This window comes from Siphateles boraxobius, unplaced genomic scaffold, assembly GCF_051911475.1.
Source record: "Siphateles boraxobius isolate OS27281-9 unplaced genomic scaffold, OSU_SipBor_1 6, whole genome shotgun sequence".
Classification (NCBI taxonomy): domain Eukaryota; kingdom Metazoa; phylum Chordata; class Actinopteri; order Cypriniformes; family Leuciscidae; genus Siphateles; species Siphateles boraxobius.
The window spans coordinates 2,198,878-2,204,877 of record NW_027509186.1 but is presented as its reverse complement, the minus strand read 5'-3'; the positions used below and the strand labels follow the sequence as shown (position 1 = coordinate 2,204,877).

The 6,000-nt window shown below is 50.9% G+C and overlaps 2 non-coding genes across 2 annotated transcripts; both read left to right on the top strand.

Moving 5' to 3' along the window:
• The first annotated feature begins 4,647 nt into the window (after nt 1-4,647).
• On the top strand, nt 4,648-4,720 carry trnav-uac (transfer RNA valine (anticodon UAC)). Its single transcript has one exon. It is a non-coding gene; the product is annotated as a tRNA-Val (tRNA).
• Nucleotides 4,721-5,333: 613 nt separating this feature from the next.
• trnav-aac (transfer RNA valine (anticodon AAC)) lies at nt 5,334-5,406 on the top strand. The gene has a single exon. It is a non-coding gene; the product is annotated as a tRNA-Val (tRNA).
• The last annotated feature ends 594 nt before the right edge of the window (nt 5,407-6,000 follow it).

Genomic DNA, 6,000 nt, shown 5'->3' with positions numbered 1-6,000 from the left:
CGGATGACGACGAATGGGGTTTCGCTTATAAAGCCTATCAACTTCGAGTATTACAAAAGAGCCAATGGCAAAGAAATGCCATGGGTCTGCGGAATTTGCATAGCGTATCACCGCCCTACCTCGTGGGTATAAAAGGAGGACGCCGGCAACATGCAGGTATGTTTTTTGCTTCGGAGCCAAGTTTTATTCTTCGTTCCACAAGCCATCTCTGAACTGTCAGCTTTACAGATGAGCGAGATTCTCTGGACAGGGATGACTGTCACTTTTCAGGAGATGGTAGCAGGACCACTCCTTCCCCCGGTGGAGGGCCGGGGGAGAATCTTTTGTTCTCCACTCCCCGCTGCTCACCCCCTGGTGGGCAGCACCCTAATGTGGTTAAAGAGAGAAGTGACATGTTCATCCCTGAGCACACAGAGTTCTCGGACGACACGGTGCGCCGCCCCCGAGCCGTGCACCCCTCGTCCGCCTCTGTTCTAGAGCCGGATGACAGCACGCGCCGTCCCCGGACCGTGCAGCTCTCGTCCCCCTCTGTCGCCAGCCCACTGGCAGAGCAGACCCCCGTGGAACGTTCGTCCTTCCCTGGTCTCCTCTGTCAGGACGCGTTCAATGACTATGCCCCGACACCGGGCCGCTATGCCGTCCACGTCCGGGACAGTCATTCCGCCTCGCTGCCCCACCGACGGGAAGTCTGTGGTTCGCATGACCCCGCTGGTACAGTTCTTGGGAGCCTGGCTAGAGCTTCCCAACCTGTCCCGCTGGGTCGCACGAACGATCAGGCTCGGCTACGCGATTCAGTTTGCGCGGTCTCCTCCCCGTTTCAGGGGAGTCCGCTCCACTTTGTTCGGTGGCAATGCCCCTATCATGAGAGCGGAGGTTGCCACCCTGCTGGCGAAGGGTGCGATCGAGACTGTCCCTCCAGCCGAAATGAGGTCCGGCTTCTACAGCCCGTACTTCATTGTCCCGAAGAAAACCGGTGGGTTAAGGCCAATCCTGGACCTGCGCGTGCTGAACCGCTCCCTTCACAGGCTGCCGTTCAAGATGCTCACTGCCAAGCGCATTTTTGAATGTGTACGGCCCCAGGATTGGTTTGCAGCGATCGACCTGAAGGACGCCTACATTCATCTCTCCATTCTCCCTCCTCACAGACCGTTCCTTCGGTTTGCTTTCGAGGGGCAGGCATATCAGTACGCGGTTCTCCTGTTCGGGCTAGCCCTGTCTCCTCGCGTCATCACGAAGATCGTTGAGGCAGCCCTTGTTCTCCTCTGGGAACACGGGGTTCGCATCCTGAACTATCTCGGCGACTGGCTGATCCTAGCCCACTCTCGAGATCAGGTTTGCGAACACAGGTATCTAGTGCTCCGGCACCTAGCCCGTCTGGGCCTTCGGGTCAACTGTGAGAAGAGCAAACTCTGCCCCGTGCAGAGGATCTCTTTTCTCGGTATGGAAATCGACTCGGTTGCCATGTCCGCGCAGCTTACGAGCAAGCGTGTGCAGTCACTGCTGACTTGTCTGAGACAGTTCGAGGGCAAGAGTGCGGTTCCACTGAAACTTTTTCAGAGGCTCCTGGGGCATATGGCATCTGCAACCGCGGTAACGCCGCTCGGATTGCTCCATATGAGACCGCTTCAGCTTTGGCTTCGCGACCGAGTCCCGAGGTGGGCATGGCAACACGGCACTTTCCGAGTACCAGTTACTCCGACCTGCCGTCAGACCTTCACCCCGTGGTCGAACCTCAGTTTTCTACGGGCCGGAGTGCCTCTGGAACGAGCTTCGCGGCATGTTGTTGTAATGACAGATGCCTCCTCCACAGGCTGGGGCGCCATGTGCAATGGACGTGCTGCCGCGGGCTCCTGGATAGGACCCCAGTGCCTATGGCACATCAATTGCCTTTCCGCACTAACTCAAAACGTGCGTACATGTAAACCACCTCCTGACCTGGCGTAGGATTTGAGCGTGCCGTACGCCAACGTCCATATTGATAAATATCAAAGTCACCGTGGTTTTGGGTGTACGCTGGAAATTTGGTGTATGCACTTTTGATAAATGAGGGCCAGTGAGAGGTGCAGGAGCAGTGAGAGATGCAGGTGCAGTGAGAGGTGCAGGAGCAGTGAGAGATGCAGTGAGAGGTGCAGGAGCAGTGAGAGATGCAGGAGCAGTGAGAGATGCAGTGAGAGATGCAGGTGCAGTGAGAGGAGCAGGGCCAGGGAGAAGAGCAGGCCTAAATCATTTCAGTATACTCACCTTCGTGCCAGGATCAGTCGGAACTCCATTCCATCCAGGTGGGATGCTGTTTTTAACTTAGACATTTTCAGCGGTTGAATCCCCGTAATGATTAGGCGATTTCATCACATGTGGTGAAGTCCCACCTGCAACTTATTTGACGGGGTCCAAATAGGCTGTCCGTGGTCAATGCATTAACAGGTCATATTTCATAATTACAGTGGTTTTATGAGGTGAAACCTACTGTACACCACACAGGGGACACAATACAACACACTGATGTACATTAAAGCTAATAATTATACATAATTAGCCTAAAAATGGACTGTCCACGGACAGCATTTAGGGCACCCGTCAAATAGGTTACAGATGGGATGCTGTTTTTGACTGTAACGCACTTAACGGGGTACTACGGACCCCAGTCTTTGTGGACCGTCTGAGGGGACCCTGAGGGGCCACAGATTTCAAATCGGAGCCATTCGGAGCTATTGGGACCGTTGCGTGGGGATGTCCACCAAGCGCCTATGAAAATGAATGGGATAAGTTGCACGTGACAGTGGCTCCCGTGCGGCCCCCGGGGGTCCGAGGGGCCCCAAACTCTACAAAAAGTTGCGTCACGTGGCCCTCTGCGACAGACAGAGGGCCGAGGCATGCCAAGTTTATTTTTAGCTATTTTTTATGCACCTCTCTGTCTCCCATTGATCTCTATGGGAGCATGTGTCTGCAAGGGTTAATTCAGCAGTTAGGATTAGATGGCCTAGTAGGCTCAGGAAGCATCTAGAGCCACGATACTCTGGGGCCCGATTCGGGGGCCCGTGGCGGTCGTCCGTGACCAATCTCGAGGTCCTGCGAACTTTTGACCCCTTAGGGCGACTGTTTATTTGACGTCCCACGTGCAACTTATTCCATGGGGCTGTTGGTGGCCAATTAGCGCAAAAAAAGGTCAGAGGGACGCGGAACTCTAGAACCCGTCCCCGGGGCCCGTGACGAGACCCGCGTGTCGGTTTCGGGCCGATCAGGCATTTCCTTCAAAGCGTTTGGCTGAAACACAAACCGATCTAGAACCACCAAACCCGTGATCTAGAACCGGGGGCCCCGGTTGACGCATACGTCAGTTTCGGGCCGATCGGACCTTTCTGTCCACCCTTCACCGAGGACATGGTCCAATTAGTGGCAGCCCTCTTGCACACACAGAAAGACATATGCTCAGTAGGACCAAAAGTGAGGAGATTTTTGCACAAAAAAATTATACACTTGGAACCGATCTTGAACCCTGCGATCCGGGATCTAGAACCAGGGGCCCCTCGACTACCAGGGCGGCGAATTTGGAGGCGGTGCGACCTTTCGACCCCTGTATTTCCGCCCTCCCACGTGCAACTTATTCAGTTTTAACTTCACAGGCGCTTCCAGGTCAAGGGGGGCTTTTTTCGGCCAAACGAGCAGTTTTGGGCACGGAACTCTAGAACCCGTCCCCGGGGCCCGTGAAGGGACGCATATGTCAGTTTCGGGCCGATCGGGCGTTTCCTTCGAACCGTTTTGCTGAAACACATACTTAGAACCGATCTAGAACCACCAAACCCGTGATCTAGAACCGGGGGCCCCCGGACTACCGCCGTGCCGAATTTGGGGCCGCTGCGACCTTTCGACCCCTTTTGGCCCCTGTTTATTTGACGTCCCACGTGCAACTTATTCCATGGGGCTGTTGGTGGCCAATTAGCGCGAAAAAAGGTCAGAGGGACGCGGAACTCTAGAACCCGTCCCAGGGGCCCGTGACGGGACGCATACGTCAGTTTCGGGCCGATCGGGGGTTTCCTTCGAACCGTTTTGCTGAAACACATATTTGGAACCGATCTAGAACCACCAAATGGGAGGGAGCCATCTTCTAAAAGCACATGTGCCTCATCAATAGGTTTCTGTAGTGTAGTGGTCATCACATTCGCCTAACACGCGAAACCGAGCAGAAACAGTGGTTGGATTCTGACAGAAAATTTTAACTGTTTGCCACGCTAGGTGGGTGCAGCGATCATTTCCTTTATATGCTTTTTAATAAGCGTGCACCTAAAGATTTATGTCTGCAACCTGAAGACGTGTTTCAGTAGTGTAGTGGTTATCACGTTCGCCTCACACGCGAAAGGTCCCCAGTTTGAAACTGGGTGGAAACTGTGGGTGGTTTTTGCAAAAATTTCGTATGCGATTTTCTGTTGAGCAGGTCAGTACACTTGCAGGGATGTTTGTGGTTTAATCTCTTTAGAAAAGGACAAAAATAAAACAAATGACCATTGAGGTTCCTGTACAGTAATATAAAATGTTCGGTCTGCCAACAAAATTAGCAGCTTTTTGCCATGTTAAAAACACTGGGCAGTCTATAGTTTCAGTCGCTTTTGAACAAGCGTACCCTAAAAGCGGTGGGACTGACGTCCATATCAAGTTTCCGTAGTGTAGTGGTTATCACGTTTGCTTTACACGCGAAAGGTCCTCAGTTCAAAACTGGGCGGAAACAAGTGGTGGCATTTTAAATTTAATGCTCCAATTCGCTACAAAACCCTTGCTTTTGAGACAGGTGAAGGCCATCGTACCAAGGATCTGTAGGCAGACTGCCATGCCTGTGGGTGGTTTTTGCAAAAATTTCATATGCGATTTTCTGTTGAGCAGGTCAGTACAAAATAAAACAAATGACCGTTGAGGTTTCCTGTACAGTAATAAAAAATGTTTGGTCTGCCAACAAAATTAGCAGCTTTTTGCCATGTTTAAAACACTGGGCAGTCTATAGTTTCAGTCGCTTTTGAACAAGCGTACCCTAGAAGAGGTGAGACGGACGTCCAAATCAAGTTTCCGTAGTGTAGTGGTTATCACGTTGGCTTTACACGCGACAGGTTCTCAGTTCAAAACTGGGCGGAAACAAGTGGATGCATTTTAAATATAAATGCTGCAATTCGCTACAAAACCCTTACTTTTAAGACAGGTGAAGGCCATCGTACCCAGGAACTGTAGGCAGATTGCCATGCCGAATAACCTCTGTTCTGTTGTTTGTGGAATTTACAGACTGTCACACTGCTTGCAGAGCAGATTATGGGAGGGAGGGATCTTCTAAAAAGCACACTCTCCATCAGTAGGTTTCTGTAGTGTAGTGGTCATCACATTCGCCCAACACGCGAAAGGTCCTCGGTTCGAAACCGAGCAGAAACAGTGGTTGGATTCTGACAGAAAATTTAAACTGTTTGCCACGCTAGGTGGGTGCAGCGATCATTTCCTTTATATGCTTTTTAATAAGCGTGCACCTAAAGATTTATGTCTGAACCTGAAGACGTGTTTCTGTAGTGTAGTGGTTATGACGTTCGCCTCACACGCGAAAGGTCCCCAGTTCGAAACTGTGCGGAAACTGTGGGTGAAATTTGCAAAAAGTTCGTATGCGATTTTCTGTTGAGCAGGTCAGTACACTTGCAGGGATGTTTGTGGTTTAATCTCTTTAGAAAAGGAAAAAATATAAACAAATGACCATTGAGGTTTCCTGTACAGTAATATAAAAGGTTTTGAGGTTTCCTGTACAGTAATATAAGGGGCCAGTTGTTCAAAACATTTAATCTGGATCAAATTGATCCGGATTTGGAAATCCCATTTTTTCTTATTCAGGATCAGGTAATCCGTCTAACTTTTATGCCGGTTTTTCAAAGCAACATTGGACTGGATCACCCTGATCCAGATACACAGTTTACAAGATTACCAAATCCGGATTACCAGTGCTCTTAATGGGACAACATATCCTTTAGCTATGTAAAGAAC